Source organism: Euprymna scolopes, unplaced genomic scaffold (genome assembly GCF_053919585.1).
Source record: "Euprymna scolopes isolate OS-2025 unplaced genomic scaffold, ASM5391958v1 sca74, whole genome shotgun sequence".
Classification (NCBI taxonomy): Eukaryota; Metazoa; Mollusca; class Cephalopoda; order Sepiida; family Sepiolidae; genus Euprymna; species Euprymna scolopes.
In genome coordinates this window covers 57,046-81,724 of record NW_027633813.1, presented here as the reverse complement: position 1 = coordinate 81,724, position 24,679 = coordinate 57,046, and the positions used below count along the sequence as shown (strand labels likewise).

Genomic DNA, 24,679 nt, shown 5'->3' with positions numbered 1-24,679 from the left:
GGGAATTATTGATAGTGTGTACAGCTAGACGAGTGTTTCTTGTGAAAGTTTGGCGAGGGGGGGGGACCATAGATTGAAGCTCAGTTGAACACCTTCCATGAAAATAACGATACATCAGAGACAAACTCGCAACATCTCTTCTGTGAGATAGAGGTTGCAAGGAAGAGAAAAGGACATCTCTTATGAGGCTACGAAGTCTATTTTGAACTCTATCAAGGCAGGACAAGTCCTTTCTAGCAGCTCTTGCCCAGATGTGGCAACAATATTCCATCCTTGGACGTACCTGGCTCTTATATAGATAGAGAATAGCATCAGCAGTGAGATATTTACCGGATCGATAGAAAGATCCCACCATTTTTCCAGCAGCCTTGGCAACAGATTTGATGTACGTGTTCCATTTAAGATCAGGAGTAAAGGTCAAGCCCAAAAGCTTGTCAAAACTTGAGACCTCCTCAAGACGAGAGCCATTCATTTCAATTGATGCCAGATGTGGATCAGAATGTTGATGATGTAAAGAGAGAAGCTTGATTTTAGATGCATTAAAAGTAACCAGCCACTCCTTTCCCCATTGTACTACGTACTCAAGATCAGAGGAGAGAGAATTGGAGAGAACTTGGTCGTTTACTGTCTTAGATGTGCTACCATAAATGGTAGTGTCGTCAGCATAAATGTCTACAAATGATGTAAGGATGTGATTTGGAAGATCATTAATGTAGATCAGGAAAAGAGTTGGGCCCAGGATGGACCCCTGAGGGACACCGGCATTAATACTGTGAGCTTCTGATTTTTGCCCCTCAACTACTATTATGAACCTATCAGAAAGAAATGATTTAATAATTGAGAAGACATTTCTAGCTATACCATAGCTAGAGATCTTATGAAGTAAACCTTTATGCCATACCCTATCAAAGGCCTTGGATATGTCAAGAGCAATTGCCCTAGAAAGGTGGCCTCCGTCGAGAGATTTGCTAATCCTATGAGATATAACTGTAAGCACATCTGCTGTAGATCTAGCAGAACGGAAACCATATTGAGTGTCACTAAGAAGGTTATTTTTGTTGAGATGGTTGATTACTTCTGTATTTAACACAGATTCCAGCAACTTACTCATGACGCACAGGAGACTTATTGGCCTGTACTGAAAGGGGGATTAGTGATCACCTGAATTCTTAAATACAGGGCATACAGATGAAATTTTCCAGGGAGATGGGAAACTATTCTCCTTAAGACAACGTTTAAACAGTTTTGTAAGTATGGGCGCTAGTTCAGGTTGAAGTTTTTTGAGTACTATAATTGGAATACCATCCGGGCCAGTTGCTTTACTGGAATCAAGGTTTTTGATTAGCTTGGCAACATCACGTACAGATATATGTATATCACATAGCATGTTTTCTGATACAGGAGGAAATATTGGGGCTTGGCGGCCTTGGTCGCAAATGGTAGAATTAGCTGCAAAGTTCTTGACAAAGATTATTAATAACAAATATGAGCCCAGCACTTGTCTGTCTGCAGGAGACCTTTCTGAAAGAAAATAATGTCATTAACATAAAACACTGCACATCTTACAACTACATAAATAAAGATACGGACAGAGCTTCTGGAGGCACATCAATACTCGTGAAGAATGAAGTCCCTCAAAAACAAATATAAACACAAACTTTCAAGCAATTGCAGTTTCAGTTACTCTACATAGAACTATAACACTTTGCTCAATCTACATCCCTCCAAAAGATACAATCAACAAAACTGAGATAACTCAATTAATAAAACAACTCCCTAAACCCTTTTTTCTACTAGGAGATCTCAACAGTCACAATGTAATATGGGGAAGTAAAGAAACAAATAAAAAAGGAAAAGAAATAGAAAACATAATAAATAAAAATAATCTATGCCTCCTTAATAATCAAAACTACACCTGTATGTATCCAGCAACAGGTACTTTCACCGCCATTGACCTTACCTTATTTGATCCTTCCATATATATGGACTATGATTGGAAAGTACACAATGACATCTATGGGAGTGATCATTTCCCAATCATCCTGGAAGTCTAAGTACTAGTACTGAACAAAAAACACCCAAATGGAACCTACATAAAGCGGATTGGGAAAACTTCCAGGAACAGTGCAAAAACCAATTAATTATTGAAAAGAAAGATGAAGATGACCATTTGAACTACTTCATTAAAACACTCACAAACATAGCAAATAATACCATACGAAAACAACCAAAACTAACAATCACAACAAACCTTGGTTCACAAAAGAATGCAGAAAAGCCATCAGAGCTCGACGAGCTGCCTTGAGAAAATTCGAAAAGTACCCAACAAGCGAAAATCTGGATTTCTTCAAAAACAACAGAGCAAAAGCCAGACGAATCATAAAGGAATCCAAAAGAACAACATGGAGAAATTATATATCCAAAATTAATGTGAATACCAAGGCAAAAACAGTTTGGAACATGATGAGGAAAATAGAAGGAAAGTGTAGTAGTACACCAATATCCCACATCTCTAAAGACAACAAAATATACACTGATTAAAAAGACATTTCCAATAACCTGGCAGATAATTTATCAAAAATTTCATCATGTGACAGACAAACAGAGAAATTCAAAAAGATTAGAGAAAAGGAAGAGAAGAAGAAAATTCTATTTAAATCACAAAATACCGAAAAATACAACCAACCTCTTACCGTGCCTGAATTAAAAGAATCGCTTACCAAATCCCATGACACAGCTACAGGGCCTGATGAAATTCCATATGAAATCATCAAAAAACTTCCAGAAACCTCAATGAAATACCTACTTGAAATTTTCAATATTATATGGTCCAGTGGAAACGTACCTGAGACCTGGAAAGACGCCACAATAATACCAATCCCCAAATCTGAAAACTCAAACATCCAATCCCAATCAAGTAACGTCTCAGATCCATTGAATTTCAGGCCAATAGCTCTAACAAGCTGCATTTGTAAAACCATGGAAAGGATTATAAACAAAAGACTAATCTGGTTCCTGGAAACAGAATTTTATTACAGAATTTCAAACAGGATTCAGGAAAAACCGAAGTTCAATAGACCACATAGTCAGACTTGAAACCTTCATCAGAGAAGCCTTTGTAAGGAAGGAACATTTAACAGCAGTGTTTTTTGACATGGAAAAAGCCTACGATACTGTGTGGAAGTACGGTGTTACAAGGGATCTGAAGGCGCTTGGACTAGAATGCCAATTTTTATTGAAAATTTTTTTAAAAATAGACGGTTCAGAATAAAGATTGGCACAGCTCTCTCTGACTTGAAGGAACAAGAGAATGGAGTACCTCAAGGGAATAGACTGTCAGTGACCCTGTTCAGTATCCGAATTAACAACATTGTAAAAAACCTTAACCCTGGGGTAGATTGCTCCCTATATGTGGATGACTTCCTAATATGCTGTAGATCTAGATATATATCTATAATAGAAAGGAAGCTTCAATTGTGCTTAAACAAAGTAATGAGATGGACGGAAGAGAATGGATTTAGATTCTCCAAAAGAAAAACGAAATGCATGCATTTCTGAAAACTAAAGAACATGCATAATGATCCTGTCCTAACCATGGAAGGAACGCCGATACCCTGACCAGTACAAATTCTTAGGGATTTTATTTGACAAAAAGTTAACATTCATCCCACACATAAACTATCTGAAAAAAAAATGTAACAAAGCTGTAAATCTTTTGAGAGTGGTAGCACATACCGATTGGGGTGCAGACAGAGAAACACTCCTTAAACTTTACAGAGCACTAGTCCGCTCAAAGCTAGACTACGGTTGTTTCATATATGGATCAACCCGAACATCAAATATAAAAAGCCTAGACCCTAAGCACCATACTGGTGGCCCTAGGAGCATACAGAACCTCCCCCGTGAACAGTCTATACACAGAAGCACATGAACCCCCACTAGATGTAAGGCGAGAAAAGCTAGCCCTTCAATATTTACTCAAACTGAAGTCTTGCCCAAATAACCCTGCATACCAATGTACCTTCTATCCTAAATATGAAGAACTCTTCAACATGAGAGGAAAAACTATCAAAACTTTCGGGCTCCGAATGAAGGAAAGCATTGAAGAATCAAAAATTCCAATCTCCAGCATTCACAACTTCATACTACCTAAAACACCTCCATGGACCATGAAACAAGTAGAAATAAAACTGAACCTAAACAAAAAGTCTAAATCTACCACAAACCCTATTGAATACCACAACGAACTTCAACATTTAAAATTACGATATTCAGACTACACCTTTATCTACACAGACGGGTCTAAAAGCAACAATCACACTGGATGTGCAGCAACGTACCATAAAACCACAATGAAGAGAAATCTTCAAAATGAAGCATCTATATTCACTGCAGAGACTATAGCTATCGATCTAGCACTCAACATAATTTCAGAGGAAACCACCAAAAACTTCATCATTCTCACAGATTCTCTATCAGTCCTATTATCTATACAAAATCAAAAACAAGAAAATCCACTAACAACAAAATTAACAGAAAAAATCAATATCCTTTCAACCACTAAAAACATTATTCTTGTCTGGATCCCCAGCCATGTGGAGATCAAAGGCAATGACAGGGCAGATACAGCTGCAAAAAAATCTTCTCACCTTCCAACTGACAATTTTAAGATTCCACATACTGATCTTAGACCCCAGATAAAAGCATACATCCAGGAAAAATGGCAACTGCGGTGGAGTCAGCAAGAGGGCAGCAAATTATACTCAATCAAACCTGAACTTAAGGAACGATGTCCGGACATCAAGAGATCACGCCGAGAAGATGTGATACTGACTCGGCTGCGCATAGGACACACCAATTTTACTCATTCTTATATACTAAATGGAGAATCGGCGCCAGAGTGCATCCCATGCCAGGAGACACTCACAGTAAAACATATCCTAGTTGGGTGTGATGACCTCGCCCCAACTATATTATACAGAAAGCAATATAGAGGACCTTTTTGAAAAGGTCAACTCAACAAATATTCTAGCATACCTAAGGAAAGTAAATATATATAAGAAAATTTAAGGAAATTTAAAGTCACCCAAATATACACATCCATGTATAAATACAACATTTAATTTCTTAGTTCAATTTTATAAAAAAAGGGAGGAAAGGCTGAAAAAGTCAGTCCCCCTCCCCCAATATAAAAAATAGTTTAAAAAAAAAAAAAAAAGGACTCCGGCATTAAATGACCACATAGGTTGATATACCGTAAAACCAATCCATCAATCAATCAATCAACTTATAATGAAGTAAGTTGCAGTTGGAATTGTTTTAAAAATAGGCATAATGATTATTATGTATAGAATTATATTGAATGTTCATATTTACTGTCTTTTAATTCAATTTTATTTGATTATACTTCAAAAATTGTCTGTCAGTGCAATTTTGCTATTATAAATGATGCTCACTTTTCACACCTCAAAAGTGAAGGCCGAAATTGAATTAAAAATAATTGTACTTTTACTTTCTATTGTCTTCTTATACTAGGAGTGATGAAAACATCTTTTGTGACATTTTTACTGTTTTGTTCTTTGTCAGTTGGTTTCAAAGTTTCCATGTTGTAATTTATACATGTTCGTGCTTCTTCACACTCAGCAGGATAGTGTATCCTGCTGATTCTACTTCATTATCATCAGTGAAAAGTAAATGTAGAATTCAATTTTAAATATGTTTTTTATGCCAATCTTTCAAAATTAATATTTGAATCATGGGTCTAGGAAAGTAAATATACACAATCATTTAGATAGAATTAAAATCTTGTTTTCATTGATAACCTGAATATTCATTGTGCTTCCTTTTTTTATCTGCAACTTTTGCTTCTTTTGAATGAACCTTTCTAAGATGGTTTAACGTAGTAGTCAGTTTTTGCTGATTTGCCACCCTTTGATGTGATTGGTCGACATAACTTGCAAGCAGCCATATTTTTATTCTGTAGAGTGACATCAAAATACTTCCAGCAGAAACTGGTTGCCATAATGGTTGAAGGTTATTGTTTTTAATATTTAGTTAGTTTTTTATGTATTTAAATTACCTATATCCGATATCTAATTAGTAATTTATCTCAATAAAATATACATTATCTAAGCCAAAAAAATAAAAATATGTAATCGTAGCAAAAGTCCAAAAATGAGAAACAAGTGTATGACTGAAGAATGCTTTATTTTCGGTTCACACATCGTCACAATTTACTGTGCAATTCCTTAACATGAAAACTGCAAGATGAATTAATAATTTCCTTTCACAGTGATTTAAAGTACAAAATAATGATGATAATTCTATAGGAAAAGAAAGGAGGGAAATTTTCCATATGCTTACATTTATTTGCTTCAAATTCAGTGCAGTTGTAACAGTTTACATGTTAACAGCACCTGTTATTTGATAATATGGTGTAGACGATGCATGTCATTTTAACAAATTTTCACTGGCAAGCAGAAAAGGGGGTTAACTTGTTTTTGTCAACAATATAATTTAACTAATATTAGTATCATTTGTAACAACAAAATTTGCTGACAAATCGGCATTAGAAAACATTAATTGACCGATTAATCTGTAATCGGCCAATTTCATAATCATAACCCTACAAAACATTTCTTTGTTAACATCTTAATATTTTGATCTTGCTTTGTTGCTTAAACCTTATTTACCTCAAACAAAAACATGTTAGCATAGAAAGGAATAAGGTTTGAAGAAAAATGCAGTCAACATTTTGATCTTGTTTTGTTCCTTAAACCTTATTTACTCCTAACCAAAAGATTATGCCTTTGCTTTGTTGCTTGGCTTTGTTAAATTTTAACATAACTTTTATTTGTTCCTAAAAATCTTATATTTTGCACAAATGAAAACATTATTCTTTTCATGCTAACTTTTCTTTTTTACTAAAATCTTCTTCATTCCAAAGCAAAACATTTCTTTTTTCGAACTGTAAGAATGTTTATATAAACATTCTTACAGTTCGACTTAGGGATAAATAAGCTTTAGGAACAAAGCAAACAAAACATTTTTATTTCATGCTAACATTCTAATATTTTGACTTTGCTTTTTTTCCTAAAACCCTCAAAGCAAAATATTATTTCTTTTTCATGATTAATCCTAACTGCTCATGCAGAGGCTTAGAAATACCTGGCCTTGAAACCAGGCGCAGGGTTAACACTTCTTGGTGCTGATGGATCCATAGATCTCAAGTTATCCATCTAGGAGAAGGAAAACTGATGTTAAACCTGTGCCACTGACCTTATATGTCTTGGCACTAAACGGAGGAAGAAGGCCTCCTTAATCCTGATCAACAAGCTCCCTAGAGCTGGTGACTCGATCAAATCATGGTTTTTCAAACCTAACCTGTTAAGGAGTAGATAGGCTCTTCTTAACACCCGACCTTCATACTCTTTCTTTACCTAATAGCCAGGAGCAGAGGTGCAATCACAGAGACTCATTTACAGACACTCAGTACTTGGCCTAGTTTCATTACTAGGGCAATGAATGCTGTCCCCCATACCTGCCTCATTCCCTTCCCCTAAAACTGGGCATCTTGGGGGTGCTTGTTTATCATGTATGCTAACATGATTAGACTGGGCCACTCTAACAGGTATAAGGGTACCAGTTTGACAGTTTGTCTGGCTACTGTATTCCGGCTGACAGTACTAACTCTTTGGTAGTGCTTAGAACGACCGTTCTATCATCAGTTGTATAATATTGGGATATTTGTAGTGCCATGTTGCACATGAAAAAGAACCCTGCATTCATCTCTGGTGGGCATTCCCGAAGCCATATTCCTGTGGACGAGGAGTGGGCTGATGGTCTACTTGTGTTTCATGATGGTGGCAATCCACTTTGCCGAGTACCCTTCACCCAAAACTTCAACTATAAAAATAACAACTTGATTACAAAGTAATGCTCAAACAAATGCACACTTGAACAACGCTTCACCTCCTCCTTTGAGGCTTCCATTTACAAATATCTGTGGACTTAGAACTTAGACATGGTTGAATCATTTCTCCTAAATCTAAACTAGAATCAGATGACTAGGCCTTCATGGGCTTTAGCACCCATACTTACAAAACTGTTTAAACGTTGTCTTAAGGAGAATTGCTTCCCATCACCCTGGAAAATCTCATCAGTATGCCCTGTATTTAAGAATTCAGGTGATCGTTCATCCCCCTCTCAGTACAGGCCAATAAGTCTCCTGTGCGTCATGAGTAAGTTGCTGGAATCTGTGTTAAGTAGAGAAGTAATCAACCATCTCAGCAAAAATAACCTTCTTAGTGACACTCAATATGGTTTCCGTTCTGCTAGATCTACAGCAGATGTGCTTACAGTTATATCTCATAGGATTAGCAAATCTCTCGACGGAGGCCACCTTTCTAGGGCAATTGCTCTTGACATATTAAAGGCCTTTGATAGGGTATGGCATAAAGGTTTACTTCACAAAGATCTCCAGCTATGGTATAGCTGGAAATGTCTTAATTATTAAATCATTTCTCTCTGATAGGTTCATAAGAGTAGTAGTTGAGGGGCAAAAATCAGAAGCTCACAGTATAAATGCTGGAGTCCCTGAGGGTTCCATCCTGGGCCCAACTTTTTTCCTGATCTACATTAATGATCTTCCAAATCACATCCTTACATCATTTGTAGACATTTTTGCTGACGACACTACCATCTATGGTAGCACATCTAAGACAGTAAATGACCAAGTTTTCTCCGATTCTCTCTCCTCTGATCTTGATCACGTTGTACAATGGGGAAAGGAGTGGCTGGTTACTTTTAATGCATCTAAAACCAAGCTTCTATCTTTACATCATCAACGTTCTGATCCCCCATCTGGCATCAATTAAAATGAATGGGTCTCGTCTTGAGGAGGCCTCAAGTTTTGACAAGCTTCTGGGCTTGACCTTTACTCCTGATCTTAAATGGAATACGTACATCAAATCTGTTGCCAAGGCCGCTGGAAAAATGGTGGGATCCTTCTACCGATCCAGTAGATATCTCACTGCTGATGCTATTCTCTATCTATATAAGAGCCAGATACGTCCAAGGATGGAATACTGTTGCCACATATGGGCAGGAGCTGCTAGAAAAGACTTGTCCTGCCTTGATAGGGTTCAAAATAGACTTCATGGTCTGGTGGGAGATGTCCTTTTCTCTTCCTTGCAACCTCTATCTCACAGAAGAGATGTTGCGAGTTTGTCTCTGATGTATCGTTATTTTCATGGAAAGTGGTCGACTGAGCTTCAATCTATGGTCCCCCCTCGCCAAACTTTCACAAGAAACACTAGACTAGCTGAAAACATTATCAATAATTTTCCCCACTCTTTATCTGTGCCTAAACCTAAACATAGATTCCATGATCAAAGCTTCTTTCTTAGAACTGCACGCCTGTGGAATTGTCTTCCGTTTTCCTGCTTTCCAGCTGTCTATAATATGGTTGTCTTCAAGTCCAACGTGAATAAGTTTCTGATGAGCCGTTCCACTTAAGTTAACAAATTTACCGAACTTCCATTACTATCGATTACTATATTGTCCTTTTGACTACACTACACTCTTTAACCCTTATCCTTGAGTGGCCTATGTAAAAAAAAAAAAAGCTACTTATACTTTCTTTATCGCTCTCCCTCAACCCAAGACTGTACTCTAATCAAACACGTCTCTGACAGTATAGATGTAGCACTCTCTCTAGGCACTAGCATCCAAATACATGTATTTGGTGACTTACATGTCCACCACAGTAATTGGCTCAGCTTATCTAACTACACTGACACAGCTTGTATCATAACACATAACTTTTCTATATCGCATTCCTTGAGACAGACAGTTACGTTCCCGACCTGTTTCCCAGATTGTCATGACCAACAATCCTAAGTTCTGGATTTATTTCTGACCACAGTTCCTGAGGATTGTGTAACAAATGCCCATTGCCCTTTCGGGAATGCTGATCATGCTGTGATAATGATAAACATCACCCTGAAGTTAAAGAGCCACTGCTTAAAACAACAAGGTACTACAATAAGGTTGACTGGGATGCCATCAGGGATCACATCAGAGATCCCTCATATGGAAACATATTTTCTCTTCCTTCTGAACAGTGCACAAATGATACCATTGAATGATTTAAAGCAGCAATTGAAGCACATTCCCACACGGAAGTTTTATAGCGAACCCCACTTTTTTCAATCGTTTACTTCTATGTGTGCAACTGTCATTGCTCAAAGGTAACATATGTACCACAGATTTATCTGACATTAATCCAGTACAAATAGATAAAAATATATAGAAGCTAGAAGTAATTGTGAAAAGAAAATAGCCACAGCCAAGAGAGAATATACCAAAACCATCAGAAAATACATTGAAGTGCAAAGAATTAGGAACTCGTGACCTCTAGAAAATCTATAGTAAATAATGGACAATCAAGAATTGCCCCACTATCCAACAGTCTTGAAGTTTGCACGGTAACCGAGAAGGTTAATCTGCTTGCTTATCGGTTTGCCTCCAACTCTACTTTGAACCCAGCAAGCCACTCCTCCCAGATTTTCCTCTGTGGACAGAAACCACACTAAATGATCTGAAAATCACCCCTCCACAAGAAAATGATACCATAAAAAAAACTAGACACCTCAAAAACATGTGGACTTGATCTCATCCCAGCTGTACTATTAAAAAAAAAATGCTCCATTGAGGTTGCTCCAGTTCTCTCCAAACTTTTCAACAAATGCCTTAATGAATTTTCTTTTCTGACTATTGGAAAACCGCTTCTGTGGTATGGCGAAAGAATTGACCTATTAAATTATTGCCCCATTAGCCTCCTCCTTATTTTCACCAAAATATTTGAGTCCATAATTAATCAAACTGTAGTCAGCTGCTAAACTTCTGTCCAATCAACAGTATGGGTTTAGGCAAACTCGTTCTACTGCTGTAATCTCTGAACATATATACTATGCATTAGATAAAGCAGGGGAAGCTAGGGCAGTAGCCCTAGATATATTTAAGGCCTTTAACAGGATATGGCATGGTGGTCTTCTCATGAAAATCAAATCCTATGGTATTATTGGATGGATACTTAACATCATTAAATCCTTCTTAAACAAAAGAAGAATCCAGATTGTCCTCGATGGCTGTACGTCAAAACAATATGATATAAATGCAGTTGTACCTTAGGGGTTGATCGTTGGACGTTTATTATTTCTAATATTCATAAATGAGTTGGGTATATTTGCTGATGACACTACACTCTAAAGCAGAAATTACAGGAAAATGAATGAACACATATCCAAGACAATGGCATAAACCCTAGAGGAAGACTTCAAATCTGTAGTGAAACGGACAAAAATGGATGGCTACATTTAATGCTGCCAAGACTAAACTTTTCTTTAATAATTACAAGAAACCTTCTCAACCACTGATAGCCATGGCTAATGATACATTACCTGAAAGTACTTCGTTCAAACTCCTTGGCTTTGAGTTCACGGGGAACATGAGTTAGAACAGATACATTGAGGGCATTGGCAAGGCTGCTGCAAAGAAGGCGGGCTCTCTCTACCATGCTAGAAAGTTATTTACATGTGAGAGTATTCTGTACCTCTACAATGCCACCATTCACCCATGTATGGAGTATTGTTGTCACAGTTGGGGTGGTGCATCTGCTACTAGTCTCTTCCTCTTTGACAACATCCAAAAGAATCGCTAACTATCCTGTACTATCAGCTAGTCTTCAACCGCTGTTCCATCGACAAAATGTTGCATCCCTTTATCTGTTTTACAAGTATTTTAATGGTAGATTCTCTGATGAACTACAAGTCCTTGACCCTTCTTGACCCCGACAAACCTGACAACCAGCAAAATACCACCCCTGCAGAGTAGATCCCTAGATGTAAGAAAGCCGTCTACTCTAACAGTTTCTTTTTCTTTCCCAGAACTGAAATCCAACTATAGAGAATATGCACACTATTTTTCAAGGTTATATTTGGTACAATTCTTCTTAAACTCACCCACCCCACATAGTGACAAACTCTAACATGGTGTGCACCATCCCTAAGTGGGGGATTTTATGAAGAGTCATACCAAAAGACCATAACTTTTGACCTTGAAAAATGGTGTGTATTATGTCTAAGTTTGAGATTATTCATCATGTCAGGTTTGGTTATGATCAGTCCAGTGATGTGTGATGTAGGAGAGTATACATACCTTGACCTTTGCCCTTTACTTTGGAAAATGGTATGCACAATCCCAGGTGGGAGACCATCATCATGCAAGGTTTGGTCATGATTAAGTCAAGCCAATATTCATTGGTTTTTATTTGAAAAATAAAATTCAATAAGAAAGGTGAGGAGTATTTTTTATTTTCTTTTCTGGACTATACTGACATGAAGAAGTTCAAGTGTAATGTAAACAGATATCTTGCTGCTCAACTCCCTACATAGTATCCTTGTAGATTATGTCCCAGATAGTAGCCCTCTACATCAAAATGGGACTGTGCCTTGTTTGGGGTGAAAATGCAATTTAAAAAAAAAGCAAAACCTTTTTTTTTCATGCTAACATATCATTTTGATTTTACTTTGTTCCTAACATTTTATTTCCCCCAAACCAAAATATTTTTTTCATGCTAACATTCTAACTTTACCTTATTTACTGCAAAACGAAACATTTCTTTTTCATGCTCACATCTAACATTTTTGACTTTGCTTTGTGTCTAAAATTTTATTTACCCTAACCTTAACCCTAACCCTGAACATCATTCCTTTCCATACTAACATTTTGATTTTGCTTTATTCATAAATCTTTACTCCAAGCAAGGACATTATTTTTTGTTCACTATTACTTTATCTTTTTGTCTTGTTTGGGCTGTTTTTTTAATAAATTATATATTTTATACAATCTTTTCTGGTAATGGTTGTTTCTCTGTCATTTATGTTTTAGATGTGATTTGAATGAATGCCAGTTCAGGATATATAACCATTTTTAAAATAAATTATATTTCCATTTGAATTTGGATAATTATTGTATATGTCTGGCGATAATGTATTTTCCTATGTGATATTTCATAACTCACATGTAACAATACATTCTTTCATAAAATGGCTTAGCTAAATGTTTTTATTATTGATTTTCTATGTAAAAGCTCATCAATTTCAATTTGAAACATTAGAAAATCTATATGTAAAAGTGGCATGTCTGAAGAATGGTCTATACCTCATCGATCTGTCAAATTCAAGTCTACAGACTTGAAACTTGATATATAGGAGATTTGCACCTGTGAAACAAATTCAATTTGGTCTGTAGATGGTAAAAATAGCTGCTAAGAGGTCAAAATTGGCATTTGGCAAGAATAAGCCAACTTGGAGTACTCTTGTACACATATGCAAATATACATTTATACATTAAAGCTGGTTAAATTTTAACATTTTCTTGTCTATCTGGCAATAGCTCAAATCATAACAACTAAAGCTAGAGAGCTATATGTTTTGATTTCGATTCTAGCTGATGGCATCAAATCATTTTTTTTTTTTTTTTTACTTCTGAATATGCCACTATATATTGGGGTAAAATATAATAATCAATCGAGAATTGACTATAATAATAAGTATGAAATCTGCATAAATTAAAATATCATATTTAAGCATATTTTATGACTGGGCAACGCTGGGTGGCTTGCTAGTATTAAATAATTGCAATGATTTTATTTTTTAGATAAAAACTTACAGTTTCCCTCTCACTACCCGTCTGGTTGTTTATTGGGTTGTGTAGAAATTGTTGATTGCTTAGAGAAAGGAGAATATATAACTAAAGTAAGTATTCTATTTCACTAAAGTTATAATTTTATTTGTATTTATGGTAATGGAGATACAATTTGAATGACTGGCTTGAATAACCAGCTTTTTTTTTCTTTGCTTAATTGGGATATGCTTTCTCTTCCCTTTTTAAAGCAAGTTAGTTTTCACAGGAAGGTATAAACTTAATATTTTTCAACCAATGAAAATCATTTTAAACCCAAAATCTAACAAATCTATGCTAAATTAACAAACCTTATATAAAAAAAAAATTAAAGTTCTTCCGGATGATATCTGTGGTGTGCCTCTTAACATCAACAATCCCTATCCAAGAAACATTGATTAGAGTGTCCCAAGCTGAAATTCCTGCTGCTTTGACAATTGTAGCAGTGATAACTCAACAAGTAAGAAAGTAAACCCTCTCTCTCACACACAACATAATTTTGAAATAAACTTTCTAATGCTCTTGTTTGCTTAATGAACTTTGGTCTTTCAAAGTATATTTTACATGTCTGTAAAATTGTTAATATGTAAATAGATTTTGTTTTTAACTTTTGTTTTCTCATTTACATTTGCACTAAATAGTGAGTCATCCATAGCATTCATGTTTTTACCCATTATTTGCTTTTGCCAATTTAACTACTTTTATATTGATTATTAGCAATGTTCTTGACACTTTTCAAAAATGTTTCTACATACACTATCAGAAGTCAGGAGCAGCTCTACATATTCTGACCGGATAATTGAAAAGAAAATAAATCTTGATATTAATTTGATCGATGGCTCTTTTTCTACTATGCAACAAGAATATAGCCATTTGATCACTGGTAGATGCCGTATATTTATTGCATTGTATTTTTTTAATGTTAGTAATTTGCTTAAATTTTCTGCTACAGGTGTCATTAAATTGCATAAAATAGGCTTGAAAAAAAATTTTAAGCAAAATATATTTGTCACAAATCATGTATAATTGAAGAGAAATAATTTTCATTTTAATAATTTCTAAAATGAATTTCAGTTTCTTAAAAATATTCAGTTATATTGATTTGCATGATAAAACAACTTTTGATGAAACAATCTTTAGAAAAGTGCTGTCAATTCACATCCTCAAACTAAAATAATTACACTTAAACATGAAAATGATTGCACTCATACAAAGGGGTATTCCAAAAGTAATACCTCTTACCTTTTATTCTGCCCAAATGGATCGGCGAGGATTGCAAATTGCATTGTAATGATGACTAAACATGCATAACCTGAAAGTTTCATCTCTTTGTTGCAGATTTTGATGGTGTGAGAAAATAATCCTTGTCATGGACATGTGTTAGAAACACATATGTGGCATTGAATTCTTGTCAAAAATGCATTGAGAATGATGGTGACTATGTAGAAAAATAAATTCTGGAGCACAAAAGGACTTTTGTTTTAATAGTACACTTCCTGTCTTCATAGTTCCACTTTTTGAGTTGAAAAAAAAAAAAAAAGATTTTACTTTTAGAATAATTCTCATCAAGAAAAATAATTGTGTTCATACATTAAAATATTAAAATAATTTCACTCATACATTAAAATATGAAAATAATTTCATTCGTACCTTAAAATATGGAAATAATTTCACTCATACTTTAAAATATGGAAATAATTTCACTCGTACATTGAAATAATCTCACTCGCAATAAAATTTGGAAATAATTGTGCTCATTTAAAAACATTGAAATGATTGCACTCATATATTAAAATACAAAGTGAAACAATAAAATTGTCACCCTAGAAAAGATGGCATGCATTAAAAAAAAAAATAATTCCATTCATACATTATATATAAATATAATTGCATTCACACATTAAACATGACAATAATTGTATTCAAACATTAAAATATAATTGTATTAATACATTAGAAGAAAAAATAATTGCATTTATACATTAAAACAAGAAATAATTGCATTCATACATTAAACATAAAAATATTTGCATTCATACATTAAAACAAAAAATAATTGCATTAATACATTAAAAAATAAAAATAATTGCATTAATGCATTAAAACATGCTAATAATTGCATTTATACATTAAACATAAAAATATTTGCATTCATACATTAAAACAAAAAATAATTGCATTAATACATTAAAAAATAAAAATAATTGCATTAATGCATTAAAACATGCTAATAATTGCATTTATACATTAAAGCATAAAAATAATTGCATACAAACATTAAAACACAAAATAATCCCATTTATACATTAAAACACAAGATAATTCTATTTATACATTAAAACAAAAATAATTCCATTTATGCATTGAAACACAAAATAATTCCATTTATACATTAAAACAAAAATAATTCCATTTATACATTAAAAAAAAAATAATTCCATTTATACATTAAAACACAAAATAATTCCATTTATACATTAAAACAAAAATAATTCCATTTAAACATTAAAACAAAAAAATAATTAAATTCATACATAAAAAAATAAAATAATTGCATTTATACATTAAAACATAACAATAAGTTCATTCATGAATTAAAACAGAAAAATAATAGCATTCATACATTAAAACCAAAACTAATTACATTCATACATCACAACATAAAAATAATTACATTTATACATTAGAACAGAAAAATAATTGCTTTTATACATTAAAACAATAAAATAATTGTATTCATACATTAAAGCATAAAAATAATTGAATACATATATTAAAACATAAAAATAATTGTATTTAAACATTAAAACAAAAAAATGTGTCTACATACATTAAAAAAACAAATGATTGCATTAATACATTAAAACATAAAAAATAATTGCATTAATACGTAAAAATGTATTGCATTGGTACATTAAACAAAAAATAATTGCATTTATACATTAAAATAAAAAATAATTGCATTTATACATTAAAATAAAAAAATAATTGCATTCATACATTAAAACATAAAAATAATTGCATTCATGCATTTGAACATAAAAATAATTGCACACATTAAAACAATAATAACTGCATTGAAACATTAAGACCAAAAAATACTTGCATTCATACATTAACAAACATAATTGGATTCATACATTAAAACATTAAAATAATTGCATTCATGCATTAAAACATGTAATTGCATTAATACATAAAGAAAAATAAATGCATTTATATATTAAAATATAAAAATATTTGCATTCATTAATTCATACATTAAAACATAAAGATAATTGCATTTATTAAATAAAACAAGAACATAATTGCATTTATACATTAGAACAAAAAAATAATTGCATTTATACATTAGAACAGAAAAATAATTGTATTTATACATTAGAACAGAAAAATAATTGTATTTATACATTAGAACAGAAACATAATTGCATTTATACATTAAAACAAAAAAATAATTCTATTTATACATTAAAACCAAAAATAATTGCATTCATATATTAAAACATAAAAATAATTGCATTCAAACATTAAAACAAAAACAAAAATGTGTATTCATACATTAAAAAACAAATGATTGCATTAATACATAAAAAAAATTATTGCATTATGGAATTAAAACATAAAATAATTGCATGTAGGCATTAAAACATAAAATTATTGCATTTAGGCATTAAAATATAAAAATATTTGCATTCATACATGAAAACATAAAAATAATTGCATTTATACATTAAAACAAAAATAATTGCATTCATACATAAAAACAAATAATTGGATTTATACATTAGAACAGAAAAATAATTGCATTAATACTTTAAAACAAAAACTAATTGTATTTATACATTAAAGCATAAAAATAATGGCATTCACACACTGAACATAAAAATAATGGCATTCACACACTGAACATAAAAATAATTGTTTTCATACATTATAACCAAAAAATAATTGTTTTCATACACTACAACCAAAAAATAATTGTTTTCATACACTACAGCCAAAAAATAATTGCATTCATACATTATAACAAAAAATAATTGCATTCATACATTATAACAAAAAATAATTGCATTCTTATATTAAAACATAAAAATAATTGCATTCATGCATTCTAATGAAGGAGAGAATGGATACTAGGTAGAGTTTGGGACAAACTGACAGATAGGCATGTTAACTTTTTCAGTTGCTGATCGAACAACCACAAGATTGTTTGATAGTAGGGGTATTGTTGACTGCCCATTATTTACTACACTTTTGTAGATATTACAAGTTCCTAATTTTTGCGTTTCCTACGTTTACTCTTAAAACAAAAATAATTGCATTCATACATTACAACATAAAAATAATTGCATTCATACATAAAAATATACAAACAATTTTCATTTATACATTAAAAAAAATAATTGCATTCAAACATAATAATTGCATTCACACATTAAACTTAAATTGCATTCAAACATTAAAACAAAAAATAATTGCATTTATACATTAAAACAAAAAAATAATTTCATGTCTAGAAAAAAACAAATATTATTGCATTTATACATTACAACAGAAAAATAATTGCATTTATACTATAAAAAAAAATAATTGCATTCATACATTAAAACATAAAAATAATTGAATACATATATAAAAACAAAAAAATAATTTCACACAAAGATTAAAACAAAAAATGTGTATTCATACATTAGAAAACAAATGATAGGATTAATACAATAAAACATTAAATAATTGCATTCATCCATTAAAACATTAAATAATTGCATTCATACATTAAAACATTAAATAATTGCATTCATACATTAAAACATTAAATAATTGCATTCATCCATTAAAACATTAAATAATTGCATTCATACATTAAAACATAAAAAATAATTGCATTAATGCATTAAAAAAAATTGTGTTTATATATTAAAACAAAAAATAATTGCATTTATGCATAAGGACATAAAAATAATTGCATACATTAAAACATAAAAAATAATTGCATTAAAACAAAAATAATTGCATTCATGCATAAAAGAAAAAAATATGCATTTATACATTAAAATATTAAATTATTGCATTCATACATTAAACAAAAAATAATTGCAAAAATAATTCCATGTATACATTAAAACCTAAATTAATTGCATTCACACATTAAAACATAAAAATAATTGCATTCACACATTAAAACAAAAACAATTGCATTCATACATTTAAATAAAAAATATTTGCATTCATACATTAAAACAATAATTCTATTAATGCATTAAAGCAAAGATTCATACATTAACACATAAAAGTTATTGCATTAATACATTAAAACATAAACATTCCATTCACCCATTCATAAATATGATTGCATTCACACATTAAACATAAAAAATAATTGAATTGATACATTAAAACATAAAAATAATTGAATTCATACATTAAAACATAATTGAATTCATACAACAAAACATAAAAATAATTGCATTCATACATTAGAACATAAAAAATAATTGCATTCATACATTAAAACAAAAATAACATTAATGTATTAAAGCAAATAAATAATTATATTCATACATTAACACATAAAAGTGTTTGCATTAATACATTAAAATATAAAAATAATTGCATTCATACATTAAAACATGCTAATTGCATTAAAGAATAGAAATAATTGCATATAAACATTAAAACACAAATAGTTACATTCAAACATTAAACCACAAAATAATTGCATTCATACATTAAAACAAAAACAAATTCCATTCATACATTACACATAAAACTAATTGCATTCACACATTAATCATAAAAATAATTACATTCGTAAATCAAAAAATAAAAATAATTACATACATACATACATACATGATACATTAAAACAAAAAATAATGCCATTTATACATTAAAACAAAAAATAATGCCATTTATACATTAAAACAAAAAATAATTACATTCATACATTAAAACAAAAAAATAATTACATTCACACATTAAAACAAAAAAATAATTACATTCATACATTAAAACATAGAACGGGCTTGCCTAAATCCATATTGTTGGCCTGACAGAAGTTTAACAGCTGAAGGATGGTGGACTAGAACTTGATTAATTAAGGACTCAAATATTTTGGTGAAAAGGATGAGGTTAATTGGCCGATAATTTAATAGATCAGTTCTTTCGCCAGAGTTTTTGTAAATTGGTACCACAGAAGCAGTTTTCCAGCAGCCAGGAAAGCAAGATTCATTAAGGACTTTGTTAAAGTGTTTAGAGAGAACAGGAGCGATCACAGCGGAGCATTTTTTTAATAGCACAGCTTGAATGAGGTCAGGTGTACATGCTTTTGAGGTGTCTAGGTCTTTTATGATATCATGTACTTGGAGGGTGTGATCTTTAGATCATCTAGCGTGGTTTCTGTCCGCAAAGGAAAATCAAGGAGGGAATGGGTTGCTGGATCCTAGGTAGAGTTTGAGACAAACTGACGGGCAAGCATGTTAACTTTTTCAGTTGCTGATCAAACAACCACATGATTGTTTGATAGTAGGGGTATTGTCGACTGCCCATTATTTAATACATTGTTGTAGATTTGCCAGATATCATGAGTTCCTAACTTTTGCGCTTCAATGCGTTTCCTGGCGGTTTCAATATATTTACTCTTAGCTGTTGCTACTTCTTTCTTGCAATTATTTCTAGCTTTTATGTACTTTTGTCTGTTTGTACAGGACTTATGCCGGATAAATCCATGGTATGCATGTTGGCTCTAAGCAATGGCAGCTGCTCATGTAGAAGTAAACTATTGGGGAGAGTGGGGTTTACTATAGAACTTCCGTGTTCATTCATACATTAAAACACAAAAATAGATTCAGCCATATATTAAAACACAAAAATAATTGCATTCATACATGAAAACATAAAATAATTGCATTCATACATGAAAATATAAAATAATTGCATTCGTACATGAAAACATAAAATAATTGCATTCGTACATGAAAACATAAAATAATTGCATTCATACATGAAAACATAAAATAATTGCATTCATACATTAAAACATAAAATAATTGCAATTCATACATGAAAACATAAAATAATTGCATTCATACATTAGAACATAAAATAATTGAATTCATACATTAGAACATAAAATAATTGCATTCATACATTAGAACATAAAATAATTGCATTCATACATGAAAATATAAAATAATTGCATTCATACATGAAAACATAAAATAATTGCATTCGTATATGAAAACATAAAATAATTGCATTCATACATGAAAACATAAAATAATTGCATTCATACATTAAAACATAAAATAATTGCAATTCATACATGAAAACATAAAATAATTGCATTCATACATTAGAACATAAAATAATTGAATTCATACATTAGAACATAAAATAATTGCATTCATACATTAGAACATAAAATAATTGCATTCATACATGAAAACATAAAATAATTGCATTCGTACATGAAAACATAAAATAATTGCATTCATACATGAAAACATAAAATAATTGCATTCATACATTAGAACATAAAATAATTGCATTCGTACATGAAAACAAAATAATTGCATTCATACATGAAAACATAAAATAATTGCATTCATGCATAAAAGAAAAAAATATGCATTTATACATTAAAATATTAAATTATTGCATTCATACATTAAACAAAAAATAATTGCAAAAATAATTCCATGTATACATTAAAACCTAAATTAATTGCATTCACACATTAAAACATAAAAACAATTGCATTCACACATTAAAACAAAAACAATTGCATTCATACATTTAAATAAAAAATATTTGCATTCATACATTAAAACAATAATTCTATTAATGCATTAAAGCAAAGATTCATACATTAACACATAAAAGTTATTGCATTAATACATTAAAACATAAACATTCCATTCACCCATTCATAAATATGATTGCATTCACACATTAAACATAAAAAATAATTGAATTGATACATTAAAACATAAAAATAATTGAATTCATACATTAAAACATAATTGAATTCATACAACAAAACATAAAAATAATTGCATTCATACATTAGAACATAAAAAATAATTGCATTCATACATTAAAACAAAAATAACATTAATGTATTAAAGCAAATAAATAATTATATTCATACATTAACACATAAAAGTGTTTGCATTAATACATTAAAATATAAAAATAATTGCATTCATACATTAAAACATGCTAATTGCATTAAAGAATAGAAATAATTGCATATAAACATTAAAACACAAATAGTTACATTCAAACATTAAACCACAAAATAATTGCATTCATACATTAAAACAAAAACAAATTCCATTCATACATTACACATAAAACTAATTGCATTCACACATTAATCATAAAAATAATTACATTCGTAAATCAAAAAATAAAAATAATTACATACATACATACATACATGATACATTAAAACAAAAAATAATGCCATTTATACATTAAAACAAAAAATAATGCCATTTATACATTAAAACAAAAAATAATTACATTCATACATTAAAACAAAAAAATAATTACATTCACACATTAAAACAAAAAAATAATTACATTCATACATTAAAACATAGAACGGGCTTGCCTAAATCCATATTGTTGGCCTGACAGAAGTTTAACAGCTGAAGGATGGTGGACTAGAACTTGATTAATTAAGGACTCAAATATTTTGGTGAAAAGGATGAGGTTAATTGGCCGATAATTTAATAGATCAGTTCTTTCGCCAGAGTTTTTGTAAATTGGTACCACAGAAGCAGTTTTCCAGCAGCCAGGAAAGCAAGATTCATTAAGGACTTTGTTAAAGTGTTTAGAGAGAACAGGAGCGATCACAGCGGAGCATTTTTTTAATAGCACAGCTTGAATGAGGTCAGGTGTACATGCTTTTGAGGTGTCTAGGTCTTTTATGATATCATGTACTTGGAGGGTGTGATCTTTAGATCATCTAGCGTGGTTTCTGTCCGCAAAGGAAAATCAAGGAGGGAATGGGTTGCTGGATCCTAGGTAGAGTTTGAGACAAACTGACGGGCAAGCATGTTAACTTTTTCAGTTGCTGATCAAACAACCACATGATTGTTTGATAGTAGGGGTATTGTCGACTGCCCATTATTTAATACATTGTTGTAGATTTGCCAGATATCATGAGTTCCTAACTTTTGCGCTTCAATGCGTTTCCTGGCGGTTTCAATATATTTACTCTTAGCTGTTGCTACTTCTTTCTTGCAATTATTTCTAGCTTTTATGTACTTTTGTCTGTTTGTACAGGACTTATGCCGGATAAATCCATGGTATGCATGTTGGCTCTAAGCAATGGCAGCTGCTCATGTAGAAGTAAACTATTGGGGAGAGTGGGGTTTACTATAGAACTTCCGTGTTCATTCATACATTAAAACACAAAAATAGATTCAGCCATATATTAAAACACAAAAATAATTGCATTCATACATGAAAACATAAAATAATTGCATTCATACATGAAAATATAAAATAATTGCATTCGTACATGAAAACATAAAATAATTGCATTCGTACATGAAAACATAAAATAATTGCATTCATACATGAAAACATAAAATAATTGCATTCATACATTAAAACATAAAATAATTGCAATTCATACATGAAAACATAAAATAATTGCATTCATACATTAGAACATAAAATAATTGAATTCATACATTAGAACATAAAATAATTGCATTCATACATTAGAACATAAAATAATTGCATTCATACATGAAAATATAAAATAATTGCATTCATACATGAAAACATAAAATAATTGCATTCGTATATGAAAACATAAAATAATTGCATTCATACATGAAAACATAAAATAATTGCATTCATACATTAAAACATAAAATAATTGCAATTCATACATGAAAACATAAAATAATTGCATTCATACATTAGAACATAAAATAATTGAATTCATACATTAGAACATAAAATAATTGCATTCATACATTAGAACATAAAATAATTGCATTCATACATGAAAACATAAAATAATTGCATTCGTACATGAAAACATAAAATAATTGCATTCATACATGAAAACATAAAATAATTGCATTCATACATTAGAACATAAAATAATTGCATTCGTACATGAAAACAAAATAATTGCATTCATACATGAAAACATAAAATAATTGCATTCATGCATAAAAGAAAAAAATATGCATTTATACATTAAAATATTAAATTATTGCATTCATACATTAAACAAAAAATAATTGCAAAAATAATTCCATGTATACATTAAAACCTAAATTAATTGCATTCACACATTAAAACATAAAAATAATTGCATTCACACATTAAAACAAAAACAATTGCATTCATACATTTAAATAAAAAATATTTGCATTCATACATTAAAACAATAATTCTATTAATGCATTAAAGCAAAGATTCATACATTAACACATAAAAGTTATTGCATTAATACATTAAAACATAAACATTCCATTCACCCATTCATAAATATGATTGCATTCACACATTAAACATAAAAAATAATTGAATTGATACATTAAAACATAAAAATAATTGAATTCATACATTAAAACATAATTGAATTCATACAACAAAACATAAAAATAATTGCATTCATACATTAGAACATAAAAAATAATTGCATTCATACATTAAAACAAAAATAACATTAATGTATTAAAGCAAATAAATAATTATATTCATACATTAACACATAAAAATGTTTGCATTAATACATTAAAATATAAAAATAATTGCATTCATACATTAAAACATGCTAATTGCATTAAAGAATAGAAATAATTGCATATAAACATTAAAACACAAATAGTTACATTCAAACATTAAACCACAAAATAATTGCATTCATACATTAAAACAAAAACAAATTCCA

The 24,679-nt window shown here is 30.8% G+C and overlaps 1 long non-coding RNA gene across 1 annotated transcript in view; it reads left to right on the top strand.

The window, feature by feature from the left end:
- Positions 1–24,679, top strand: part of LOC145276147 (uncharacterized) — an 86,064-nt gene that overhangs the window by 10,240 nt on the left and 51,145 nt on the right. The window contains exon 2 of the long non-coding RNA XR_013867858.1: positions 13,723–13,820. This is a non-coding gene — a long non-coding RNA (uncharacterized LOC145276147). The remainder of the gene's footprint in view (positions 1–13,722; positions 13,821–24,679) is intronic.